The sequence below is a fragment of the Schistocerca cancellata genome, chromosome 1 (assembly GCF_023864275.1).
Source record: "Schistocerca cancellata isolate TAMUIC-IGC-003103 chromosome 1, iqSchCanc2.1, whole genome shotgun sequence".
In the NCBI taxonomy this organism is placed as follows: Eukaryota; Metazoa; Arthropoda; class Insecta; order Orthoptera; family Acrididae; genus Schistocerca; species Schistocerca cancellata.
Genome location: NC_064626.1, coordinates 666,454,190 through 666,468,618, shown reverse-complemented (window position 1 = coordinate 666,468,618; position 14,429 = coordinate 666,454,190).

Here is a 14,429-nt window from a genome sequence, read left to right as displayed (position 1 = left end):
CAGGAGCAACAGTGTCCCTAATTTGCTGGGAAGTGGCGGTGCGGTCCCCTACGGCACTGCGTAGGATCCTACGGTCTTGGCGTGCATCCGTGCGTCGCTGCGGTCCGGTCCCAGGTCGACGGGCACGTGCACCTTCCGCCGACCACTGGCGACAACATCGATGTACTGTGGAGACCTCACGCCCCACGTGTTGAGCAATTCGGCGGTACGTCCACCCGGCCTCCCGCATGCCCACTATACGCCCTCGCTCAAAGTCCATCAACTGCACATACGGTTCACGTCCACGCTGTCGCGGCATGCTACCAGTGTTAAAGACTGCGATGGAGCTCCGTACGCCACGGCAAACTGGCTGACACTGACGGCGGCGGTGCACAAATGCTGCGCAGCTGGCGCCATTCGACGGCCAACACCGCGGTTCCTGGTGTGTCCGCTGTGCCGTGCGTGTGATCATTGCTTGTACAGCCCTCTCGCAGTGTCCGGAGCAAGTATGGTGGGTCTGACACACAGGTGTCAATGTGTTCTTTTTTCCATTTCCAGGAGTGTATATATCTCAATGTCTTTTGTGGTCCTTGGGAAGCATACTTACCACAAACGTCTAGGCACCACAATGCTTCTGGGAATACGTCTTACCACTGCAGTATTTGCCTGACATCTTGTGTTAGTACACTGTACCAGTTGTATGAAAACTGCTACAACAATCAGTTTGTGTGTATCGCGGGATCACTACTGTAGTCTGAAGTATATGTCTGTGTCACTATTATCAGCTCATAGCTTTACTGTTTTCACATTGTGGTAAGTAAATTTTAATATTGATGGCAAATATAATTGGAATATCATATTATCACTTATTGTTCGCCTCACAATCTTTCTTTGATTTCGTAGCAAAAAAGGCAAAGAAGCACGCCTATACTAAGAAATACACACCAGAAGAAGCATTGGAGTTGCTATTTTCATTACCTAGCGATCCTGAGGATTCTGAAATAGAAAGTGATGAAGCATCAGAAGATGAATTTGTTTCAGACGTTGATCCGTGTTTGGTTCCACAACCTAATATCAATAACAGTGCAAACAATTCTTGCTCCATGGGCGTCGATATTTCTAGTGACAGTACCGTAAATGCAGAACAGCCATTGGCAGAAGAGGAATGGTCTGGTGACATTGCTGTTTTCTACTTTCTTTACGTTGATACAAAAGAAGAACCAGTTGTCAACCATCCATTGACAAAACACAGCACAGAGAGAGACTACCGGTACTTCCTTTCTTTATTTACCAATCAGATGCTGGCGTATGTGGTTCAGCAGACAAATTTGTATGCACAGCAACAGAAACAAAAACTGCAATCTGGCCAGACTGCGAGTGAGTCAACAAATAACTGGACAAATTTATCTGTAGAGGAGTTACAGGCCTGGATAAGAATGAATATCTTGATGGGTGTGGTTGTGTTGCCAAGTGTAGTGCACTACTGGAGTTCAGAACCTGCCTTAGGTCATCCTTACATATCGGAACCTATGACATGCGATCTTTTCAAAAAGATATGTGAAACTATTCACATAAATGACAACAGGCTGAATCATCCAAGAGGGCATCCAAACCACTATAAACTTCACAAGGTCAGACCTCTTATAACCTTTCTGAACAACACAATTCGCAAGCCATACACTGCTAGTAAGGTATTGGCTGTGGATGAAAGCATGATACCTTTCAAGGGACAGTCTTCGCTCAAGTAGTATATGCCTCTCAAGCAAGTAAACCGAGGATACAAGGTATGGTGTTTAGCAGATTCAAAGACTGGCTATGTCATAAAATTTGATATTTACACGGGAAAATCAAATGATGGATGTATAGAAAATTCTCTGGGAGAGCTTGTAGTCATTAGCCTCACCCAAGACCTGAAATATAGTAACAGTTTAGTAGCGTTTGACAACTTCTTCACTACAGTGAATCTAATGCAAATGCTTTTGAACAATGGAATCTACTCTATAGGGACTGTCAGCAAACTGGAAAGGGCTTCCTTCAATGATGAAAGATAAATATACCTTGAAAAGAGGAGAATTTCAGTTTCAATGCAAATGTGGCATTGCAGCTATAAAATGGATGGACAACAAACCTGTCAATATTTTGACAACTTCAGACAATCCTAGAGATACCACACTTGTCTCAAGAAAGAATATGGATGGCACAACCAAGATGGTTACGTGTCCCACATCTGTGGCAACATACAATACCATAATGAGAAGTGTAGATCACTTTGACTGACTTAGAGAACGTTATGCAATAGGCCGACGTTCTTGTAAGTGGTGACATCGGATGTTCTATTTCCTGTTACACATGGCAGTTGTAAATGCCTTTATATTGTACAAAACTAATAAAAGACAAGAGGGATATGATAATCAATTGAACTTTTGATTACGACTCTCAAAACAATTGACACATTCCGCAAAAAAAAGGACGTCCAGTAACCATTTTAACCAAGAACACCGTACCAGATCATGTTCGACTGGCCAAAGCAGGCGATCATGTGCCTGTTTCAGAAACAACCTACAGACGGTGCCGAAAGTGTTCAACAAAAGCTCGTGACAAGAGAACAAAATATGTAAGCTGCTCCTGCAACGTACCCCTGTGTATCGAACCATGCTTCCGTCAGTTTCACGGAAAATAAAAAGAAAATGTAACAATCATTTGAACATTTTGTTGAAAAAGAATTATTACTTGTAAATTTGTAATGCAAATGTTTTTGAAATAAAGTAAAATAAAAAGAAATCACCGTCATCTTAAAAATTTTTTACATGTAATGCCAACATGTTACAGCTTATAAAATGGAAATGGGATATCTTCTTCCCACCAAAGTGTAAAACTCACAAGTGGGAAATCGGTTTACCACCGAAAATGTAAGGTTTAAAAAAGTGCTGTGGTGATATATTTACCACCATAATTTTTAGACCTAAATCACAAAAATAAAATTATCAAAAAATAAAATATAATAAATTGATCACAATTCTAATTCGATGCAAAAAAAATTAGCTGAGTCGCTATAAAAAATGCGCCCGTTAAAGGGTTAAACAAAATGTGTCAAGCAAATGTTCTTTAGCCGTCAGGGGGACATCAATGAGCATGATTGCCTTCATTGTAGCTTTGTTTTTTACAAAGATATGAACAGCGGCATGACTTCTTTAAATGGCACCCTGTATTTTTTATTCCTTTCCTAAAGACCTATTCAAAAATTTATCTCAGTGTACCATTCACTGAACGTAATTAATTACGTAACACAACACTGACTTCATGGCCGGGATCAGAAATTCGTTCACTTGCTGTGGTTGTCACAAAACAAATGAAAATAAAATAAAAGAAATAGCACAAAATTGACTTCGACTCTCCTGTACCATTGCCCAGGAGTAGAACATTCAAAATTGCTCACAGTGGTGACCCTGGACATCGATACACTGGTGCACTCGTTGATTGAAAGAATTATTTACTGCTTCCAGTGTTGCCTGCTGAAGAGAATTACAAGCAAGCATGATACATTCCTGCATGTCCTCTGGAGTTGTTGTAAGACCGCGATAGACACCGTTTTTAATGCATCCCCAAAGAAAAAGGTCCATAGGATTTAAATCAGGAGATCTGGCAGGGCAAGAAACTTTTCCTCCTCGACCAGGCCATCTGGCAGGATACCTTCGGTTCAGAATACGACGTGCACGCAAGACATTATGTGCTGGACATCCATCACGTTGATACCACATAAGCATTCTGGTTCTTAGCGGCACTTTGTCCAGAAGAGGAGGAAGAACTCGTCTGAGGAGGCTGGCATACGCTGTGCCGTTTAGACTACCATTGATGAAATAAGGTCTAATAATTGTAGTACCAAGCATCCCACACCAGACGTTAATTCTCCATAGACGCTGATGTTCCACCTGTCTAAGCCATCGTGGGTTGTCACTGTTCCTTTGTTTGAGAAGGAACATCCATCGGTAAATAGAACATTGAAGAAGAAGATCGGGTTAGCGAGGATTTACTGCTGTGCCCACTGACAGAACTGTACACTATTCTGGAAATATTCCCATTGATGTAGGTGTACATGGAACTGGTGACGTGTAAGAACACGATGTACACTGGTTTTAGGAATGCCAATCTCGTGTTCAAGCTGTCGTGTGCTCATGTGTGGATTCATAGCAATGAAGCGAGAACAGTAACTTTGGCAGCTTTGTCTCTTGCGATACTACGACGATTGTGTTGTCGTGGGTTGGAACTTCCCGTTTCATTAATCGTTGCAACAAAACGAGAAAACATCCATCGAGAAGGTGGGTTCTTGTGAGGATACTGCTCTCTGTACAGTTCTGCTGCCTGTGTAGCATTTCGCCTACCTTCAACAACAACAATAAAAGAAATGTTATGTCGATGCAGTTTGTAGGAAGGACAGCCATTACTGTATACCTACTCTACACAACAGTTTTAAAAAAGGCTAAACTACTGTAGTAAAGGTACCCATACATAAGAAAACAGTATTGCAATAACTGTTCTGCTAAATGACATTCCCCATAGATGAGTAGCATTTCTACTTCTCTTCGTTGGTGTAATTCTACTCACACAACTCTTCTACTGACGATGGTTGACGGAGTGACAGGTATGCATTCTACTTATGTTTCCATTTGTCCTCTGTCAACGTCAGCACGTAGATGTGTTCCATTACCCCGAGTTCCTGCAGTAAGTGCTGGCAGTGTCACTGTCAATGTTGTGTTATGTAATAAATAACGTTATGTTTCAGTGAAAGTTGCACTGAGATACATTTTTGAATAGGTCTTTAGGAGAAGAAATGAATTACCGAATAAAAAATACAGGGTGCCATTTAAAAAAGTCATAGCGCCGTTCATATCTTTGTAAAAAACAAACCTACAACGAGGGTAATCATGCTGAATGATGTCCCCCTGATGGCTAAAGAACATTTGCTAGAAACATTTTGCAATTTGCATATGGACAAACAGTTATTTTGGGTGGTCATGGTAAATGGGACACTTTGTAAATATAGGGTGAGTCACTAACTATTGCACCTAGAATAACTCCGAAAGTATAATAGAGGCTGAAAAGTATGTGGGACAAATGTTGCATGGGACAACAGGGGCCATAGTATGACGCCAGTTTTTTGTTGTTAGGTAGGGTCACGTCAGAGATATGAAGGTCAACTTTGTTTTTTTTAGATGCTATGTTATAGTTTGATACTTATTTTCTGATAGCGGCTATCGAGACGAATCCAATATTGTGTAACAGTAAGGTCTTCGAAGGTCAGCAAAGGTCAAAAAGGTGGCATGAAGGTCCATTTACAGGAGGTGTTCAAAGTGATGACCAGTGACATCAATGCAGTGCTGCAATCTTCTTATCATGGATTGAGTGGTATTCTTTATCACTTCGGCACTTACCGAAGCACATGATCTGACAATTCTCTCTCATATATTGTGAAAATAGTAAATATTTGCCGAATATGGCGTATTCATCTAACGTGCCATTGACATGTAAACGCCATTCGACAGTTTCATAATACAACACTAATGGGAATGGTAAGACTAGTATCGTCGAATCAAACGAATGTGAATGATGTATTCCTCCGAATAAGGAGTAAATATGCTTCTCATTTACAGAGAATGCCAACGTAAAGATATCATCAATGTACTCACCCTACACATCGCACATTCAAATATATGTATGATAAATTGAGAACAACTGGATCTTTAACACATCAGAAACATATCTGGCAAAGGAAATGGGAACTGGCAGTTGGCAAGAAGGTAGCTAGGAATAGGAGGTATTCAGACAGTTTTACTTTGCATACATGCAATAGATACGACCAACTGTCAGAGTTGAGTGGAGAGGAGCCTCGTGTAGCAGTAGATGTAGGTAACTTGCAGCAGTCCTCAGCAATTAGGAGGCCTAGGTTAGTTGCAAAGTCTAGCAGAAAGAAGGTTCTGCTGCTAGGTAGTTCCCACAGTAGAGGTGTGGGCCAGCAGTTGCAGGAAGTGTTGGGGAGTGAGTACCAGGTCACCAGCATTGTGAAGCCTAGTGCAGGGTTGGCTCAGGTGACTGAAAGCATAGGGGAGTTATGAAAGAATTTAACGAAAGAGGATCAGGTAGTGATAGTGGGTGGAGCAGGGAACAGTCTCAATATGGAAGGGACATATGATGTCAGTGGTGACTTGGTTAAGATAGCTACTCAAACTGGTCGCACTAATGTGTATTTCGTGCAACTGTTTCAGCGTCATGACCGGCCTCACCTTAATGCGGCTGTTAGGCGCATTAATGTGGGGCTGAGGAGAGCACTGATGGCGGAGGGCATGGATCACATTTCAGTGGTGCCAGTTGGGTCTATCAGTAGATGGGGTTTCACTAGGCATGGCCTGCACCTCAATAGGTATGGGAAGGGGAGGCTGGCTAAGCTTATAGGTGACAGTGTAGTGGGTGGTGGTGGTAGCAGTGGTGTCACTCATGCAAAAATTCCTGTAGTAGTTGGTGTTAAAGCTGCACCTTTTTTAGACTGAAGTCAGCTGATAGGTATAGCTGCTTAAAGGAAGTGCCTCTAACTAAGGGCTCACCGATAGAGGATGTAATGTTTCCAAGTAGAGAAGGAATTAGCATATTTCATCAAAATATAAGAGGTATTAGAGATAAAGTTAGTGAACTGCTAATAGATGTTAACTCTGAAATTATTGGTATATCAGAGCACCACTTAAATAATTTGATAATTCAGAGGCTTCCTTTACCAGGCTACAGATTAACTGGCGGCGAGTAGAGAAGCAGTAGTAAGGGGCTCCGGGAAAAACGTATTTTTCACCGATATAAAATGTATTCTATGCAGTGAAAGTCTTCTAAATGGATTAAGACTGTGTTCAGCGAGTCAAAAATGGATTCATACAAAATGTGCCAAACGCTTCGTCGCAGTAAACATGAAGCGTGACAAGGGGGAAATTAGCTACTGTTGTTTTCAACCGACGTGTTTATCAAGACAAGAAAATGCACAGGAAGGAAACGCTGGCTATACACAAGAACAGGCCGTACTTCAAAAGGTAAGCACGATTTGTGACTGTGGAGTAATCAGTTGTTGTTTACGATCAATGAGTTTATTAAATCAAGCAAATATGCAGGAAGAAAACGTCGTACAAACTCTAGATCAGGATCTACTGCAAGCTAAAGTTGGTTGGTTGGTTGTTTGAGGTTTAAGGGACCAAACAGCAAGGTCATCAGTCCCTTGTTTCAAATAGGCTCCATTCCGCTAATGGGACATCTCAGTAAAGTCAGAAAAATAAAACGGAAAAAGGTAAAAACGTAAAAGAGCAGTCATGTTGTCATTGGTAAAAAACAAAATGAGGGAAGTCGGCAAGAGAACGAACCCAATACTATGCTGAAGCAGCATAGTGTAATATTATTGGTATTTCCGTCCTACGAAAGCATTGAGTACCCTTTGAAAGACATTTGTTTTGTATAATTTACATAACTGTAAAGATGCGCATCTAGCGCGGACGCTAATACATCGATTGCGCAGTCAAAGAAACATTTTAACAGAAGCTGAACTTCGATCTAAATAAAAGATGACGGTAGAAAACTTTTGTAGATCTTCAGATTTTAATGTGCTTCTGCTTGTTATGTGAAAACGTAAAGGAGGTCGACTTTAAGTTAAAAAAGTGAGCGGTCTTGCTAGCGTGCAGACAACATTATTAATTAATAAAATTCAGGTAATTCATGTTCGAAACTGTAAATCAGCAAGTTATTGTTATCGGAGGTGTTGAACAGTGCAAGAATTGTCTTCAACGAAAGGAGAAAAGTAGTGACTATAATTTGTGACAAAAAAACGTGAACCAAGGAGACAGCACAGGACAGGCTGAAATCTGATCGCACCATACTGTTAGAAAAGTAATTATGTAAGTTGTATTGTTTATAAATAAGCCCTAATTTTGCTAGTGAGAATTGTTTGAATATATTTAGTGTTTACCAGACTTCTTATTCTGTTCTTTTCCTTTATACTTTTTTATCCTCCATGCCATATTATTTTTATAAATGTCAAACAGCCTTTACTGCAGCAGAGAATACTGCGGCATCCTGGTCGTAGACAGAAGGCCGCTCCTTGTCTTCTATACAATTCATAGCTGCCCCATTTATTAATGATTTCATTTGCAAATGCAATTTTTTTTTACTATTCATTGTTAAAGGTCCCTTAGGTAATTATAAAATTTATACTGATTACGCAAAGAAATTCGGGTTGTTCTTTTCCAAATAATAGAAGTCTTTGCGTAATCAGAAACTAGCCTCCTTCTGACAACGATCAGGAGCCGACCAGAAGACGGACGTCTTCGACCGCTTTCGTGTCTCCTGTGGCAAAGCTGTGCCAGACTGGAAACACGACATTCTAGTATGAAATACAGATTTAAATTGATAGAATTGAAATATATTTAACGTAAGAAAAATAATTTTTTTATCATACTAGATCTGGCGCCCGAACAGGGACCTGATAAAAAATTTTAATCTGTTCTGTTATTGTTTCATGACATCATCCGGTGGACATCGGGAAGCCGTAAAGGAAGTACTGAACGAAACCGAGGAAGTATTAAATAAAAAAAATTTCGAATAATAACAGCAGTGCGCAAAACGACTGATGTAAGTACGGTTTTCATTACTCATAAAATCTCGCGTCTTGTATAAAAAAAAACTGATTTCCGGAATTTCTTTCCTTACTGCTTCATTTTATCCTATCGCTGTTATTTCCTTGCAGAGTTGCTTATTTACGTAGTTTGCATCTCTTCATGCAAAGTTTATTTGTTAGCATTATTAGCATCTCCATTGTTGCTACGGTTAAGAACACAAGATGGATGCCATAATAGCTGGATTAAGTGTCTAGTAGGTGTTTGTCACTTATTTTCAAAGTTAGGTGCCATCTTGTCTTCTACCCGGTATAGCTCAGCAATTGTCAACTACCGCGGTGTGACGTTTGACTATCAGCGCGCGCATCTGAGAGTTGACGATCGGCGTACCGCGAAATATTTCTTTGAGCAGTTACGTCACAAACTTGAAAATAAACATGGCAGATGACAAAGGAAAGCCGACAAACAGTCTGGATGACGGTGATGACACAGTTGTCAAGTCATACCCACTACGTTCGCGAACGGGAACAGGCAGACCCGATTCGCCAATGGAGAGAACGGTAGACGATGATGGTGTGCGTGACGTATCGTCACAGCAATCATCGTCACAGCAAGCGGGAGAAAATTTGATGGTTGAAATGATGAGAATTTTTTTTCAAGAAAGAGAACAGGAGAAACTGGAAAGGGAAGCGTGTAAATTACAAGAACAACGTGATAGAGAACAGGAGAAACGGGAAAGGGAAGCTTATAAATTACAAAAACAACGAGATAGACAAGAAGGGGAACAAAAAGAAAGGGAAAAGGAACGGGAGACAGAGCGAAAATGGTTTGACCTGAATACCATGATTGGTACAATGAAAAATAGGTTAGATAATATTGATGCCAACTTAGAGGCAAGAATAAGGACAGTCACGGTGGAATATATCTCGGAATTAAGTACTAAAGTTAATGAAAGGATAGAAGGTATTCTGCAGAAGGTAGATGCATGTGAGAGCACAGTAGGTAACGTGCACAAAGACATCAAAGTACAAATCGGAAGTTGCCAGGCAGTTACAACAGAAGTTTCAAAAAAGTCCGCTGAGGACGGAGCTAAAGTAAACAAGCTTGCAGACAATGTCGTCACTCTGCAAGCCCAGGTCAATGACCTGACACAGGCGCTATCCGAAATAAACATTGAAAAGAGGGTGAATGATGCTGCAGCCAACGTACGTTTCACGATAGGAAAAGAATTTGTAGAATGGGTCGAGACTAAGGAACAGTACATAGAAAACAAGGTTCAACACGACTTAAAAGAAGCCGTTAAGTCAGCCACAGTTGAAGTTTTAGCTGCCCCAGGTACATCAGGAGATACGATTCTCACTGAATTAGGAGAGGTTCGTAGAGTTTTTTACCGAGATCTTCCCGAGTGGAAACGACACCTCACTGAGGAAATAGAGCAGTTGAAACTACAAGTCAATGATTTTCCTAATGGAATAGAAGTGAGCATTCACACTTGCTTTCTTCAGAACATGAATACAATAATAATCCCGTGTCTCGTGTAGAATTCTCTCCACTTGTACATGGACACAGCAGTAAGAATCCGTTAGTACGCAACCAGAATGATCAAGTAACTCTTGTCGAGCTCATGAAAGAAGAAAGCGTTCTCAAGCACCGCGTATTCCAGCCTTTTCTGCCAGAGAAACGCAACATCCACCCAATGGTTTTTCTGAAGTCATTTAATAGTGTTTTTCCTGAGAGCTGGGATGACAAGCAACGTATGCGCTTTATAGTAGGTTACATTCAAGGAGAGGGTTCTGTCTGGGGAACAGAAGTAATTGACAGATGTAATAATTACGCTGACTTCGAAAAGCAATTTCTGAACAAATTCTGGAGTTCAGGCATACAACAACGCCTTAGAAAGGAGGTATATAATGCTGAACCGTTTAATACGAGAAGTGCTGGTCTCCGTAGGTACTTCGAGAAATACCTGCGAAAAATACAATATTGGGACACGCCCAATTCCACGAAGGACGTAATTATGATCCTTAAGTCAAAGCTACCGGTATCAATCAGGGAGAAGTTAGTAAATGTCAGTGACGACGACACGGAGGCTTTTCTGTCAGTACTTGACAACCTTGACATGATTCAAGAAGACGTGCGTGCTAGTGCGCGGAGTAATTGTAATCTTGGCCCGCACACTACACAGCCGCACGGTGTAGGCGCAGACTCAGGTATGTCATACCAACCCAACAACAGTAAAGGACACGACGTTCCGTGTGATAATAACAACTACTATCGCCGTAACGAGAAGCAGAAACATAAATTCCAGGATCAAAACAGGTACCACCCCATATACCAGACAACACCACAGCAATACGGTAATTCACCAGTTAATTACAATGATCGCTATCACTACAATAACGATCGCCAAAATAATAATAATTTCAATGGAAAAGGACGTTGGATTAACACCAACAGTCAACAGCAGTATGGTAACCAGCCTAGATTCCAGCACTGTTTTCAAGGGAGAAATCCTCCAGATCCTTCCAAGCAATACAAACAACAGTATGCTCCAAACTTTAGGAATAGTCCTCCACCTTTTACCAACTATCAAAGTCAAAATCATGAACCTCAAAATTCTCGCATCTATTATGCCAGAGCAAACCCGCCAACACACACCATCTTGACTGAAATTCCGGCAAATAGCTCGCAACTTAGGTGGAATACGGAAGCAAACTTCGTACCGAGCGTACCGCCCGGTACTTCAAAAGTAATTGTGAGCGAAATTCAATCTAATGAACATGGGGAAAACTAAAAGCACACTTCGACCGGTTTCACACCTTCAGAACTAATCTCCAGGCAAAAGGGAAAGCAATGAATGGACTGATCCCATCCCCAAGATAGAAGGTCCAGAAGTCAACCTAGATAATAAGTTAAGACAAGCCCTGATCTCTCTCACAACTCATGCCAATTGAAGAAAAAGGCATTTGACAAGCATGTCAATAAAGTTCTGTCGTATCGCCTGAACGAGCGTGTTCTTCTGAGAACACACTTCAAACCATCTCTCATCTTACGTAAAAATCGTAAGTGGCAACACCTATACGAAGGACCGCTTGTTATAGTCAAGGAAGCCACATATTGGTTGTTACGTGTTGGCAGATCCAGTTAGTGGACGAATAAAAGGACTTTACCACCATGTAGACCTAAAGAAGTACCATGAAAAACATTTTAAAAAAAATCATTTATTATGTTAAGATGCAACTTGAAACAAGAGTGTGATCTGTTTAGAAAGTATGTGAATCAACAGCATGTACATGTATTCTGCAGGTGACGTAATCATTTGAGTGAGGTGGACACAAAGTAATGATGGAGCTTGAAAGATATGAAGTGATTGAAGAAGGTACTCTACGGATTTGGAAAATAAGATTTGCTTTAGTTTTAAGGTAGTTTTAAGTTTCTTGAGCAATAAAAGACTGCAGTCGTTGAATTGAGTATGGGATGTGCCAAAGTGCCACCTGCTGTTTTAGTTTTAAGTTATGGCAAATCTCCTTTTTACCAAGTAGTAAAGGTTTTCCTTAAATCCCTCATTCAGACCAGAATGTCCGTATATGTGAAGTATTAACCTAAGTTAAGCTTTCAAAGGACTGATATTTTAAGTCGCTAGAACCATGTACGATGCAAAACTGATACATTGTAATCTGTAGATTACACCGAGTATAAGCAGCAACATATAGTTAATATACAAAGAAATGAATAGTGGTACTCACAACTGGAGAGCAACTTTAATTTATTTATTACTATGAGTCAACCAGTTAAGAAATTTGCATTTATAATAAGAATTAGGTCCTGTATTGGAGAAACTTAGAGAGACTATTCCTATGTCACGAGTATTGTACAGAAACCTTCGATATTAATACACCTAGTTGAGGGCTGAGATAATCTGCTTATATTCTTCTGCTATGTCCGCATGCCGTGATTTTGAGATATATATTTGAAGATGCTTTGGAAGCGGATTTATGCGACATTTTAATACTGAAGTCAAGTTATGCTACGTGGATGACACTAAAAACGGTGGAGCCGAAGAATGAATTTGCTCAACTGATTATTTCACCTATTATCTATCTTCGTATCTTTCATTTCCTTGCACTATCCTATTGTAGTTTTCTTCTTTAGCATTCTTACCTTTCTACCCTACCCGGTAGGGGAAGAAATTTGGAAATTGGTTCAAAAGACTTGACGTGTGTATGTTGTGTGTATTGACGATCGTGGCTCGTTGGTTAATGCGTATCTGCAGTTACTTATCGAAACGTGATGTAAATCTGATTTGCTGTGAGCAAAAGCATCCTAGGAAATAGGAATAATTTTCCCGATTTCTGTTAGATGAAGTTTTGAACGTGAACTGTTCGGCACGCCAAAGTGGGTATATTTTACTGATTATTGATGTAACCGAGAAAAAAAAGGCTGTTATAGAACAATAAGAAAAGGAAAAGAATCACATTTAAAATACATGTAAAATCTAACGTGCATCGGAAGCACCATTCAGAATAGCAAACACGTTTTTCGTTAAGTCTTGGACAGTAATAAAAAAAAACTATGTATTTTTTTTTAAATGATCCTTTCATGATAAGTAATTTTAGCATTACCTGTGCTACTCTGTGGTATAGAGACACCTATATGGACACGTATGGATTGCTGCGTGTGACTCAGTGACAAAACAATGGACACGTGTGTAAAATCGTAATTTGACAAATGTATGGACACGAAAAACTAGTTATCTCTTGTGTGAATCAAAACTGTAATAAACTTATGGACACGAGTGATGTTCCACGTGTTAAGTAGCATTACAAGTATTCTCACGTTGCAACGACGATACAGTGACTATCAGTCAAAGGATAGACAAGCTATAGTACTCACTGCAATAGGTGACAGTAGTCATTTTCATCGATGACTGTTCTTCGTCGCTGGTGCAGTCAATTTACCGTCCAGGTTGACCATGTCGCCTTGACGAGCTGCTCCAGTACCCACGATTCAACAAAATGCACAAGTTAAAAAAAAAAAAAAAAGGTTGGCAGCCACAGAACTATCTGCCTCGTGCAGGACGCGGACTGCCAACGCTGTCAAACCGCCAGTTCGTTACCACATGACTGTGAAACACTGTGGCAACATTAAATGACTGCTCGCCGGCTCACACTCAACAATAAGCATTCCTCTCCATAACGGGCGCAAGCGTGCTCAAGATCTGAGATGAAAATGGACATAAAAATAATAAAACGTTGATAAACTACGCACGATTTTACTATATTTACATTAAAAGGACCCTAATGATGACTTTTCCTTAACTATGAAAATTGCTACGGCAATATTGCTAAATATATTGCTTAAGAAAGACCTGTACAAGACGAAACGTGATTTGCTAATATTTGCTAACGAAAGAATATAAAACCTAGACACAAAATATGAATAATATACAATGTATATGTACATAGTCTATGTAGTAATTTCTATTGTCTTAAATTCTTACTCTATATTCCCTTAGATTAAGATGCTAGTTAATGAGCAAGTCCTAATACAGATTTTTTTTCTGTATTTTCATGTGCTGAAACATGAATTGGAATGAGATTAAGACAGCCACCAAACTGACTCATTCGTCATTGAACCAGTCATCAACTTTCCCGATTCCCGACATGACCCGATGGATCGTCGAGTCAAGAAATATCACTTCCCCCTTTCACATAGTGAAATTCCCAGTGTTTTTCCACCAGAATGTGAAAAGGTGATCCCCAGTTTTAGTGCAGTGAAAAGTGACAGGTAATGAAAGAATTCCCCTGTGAAAAT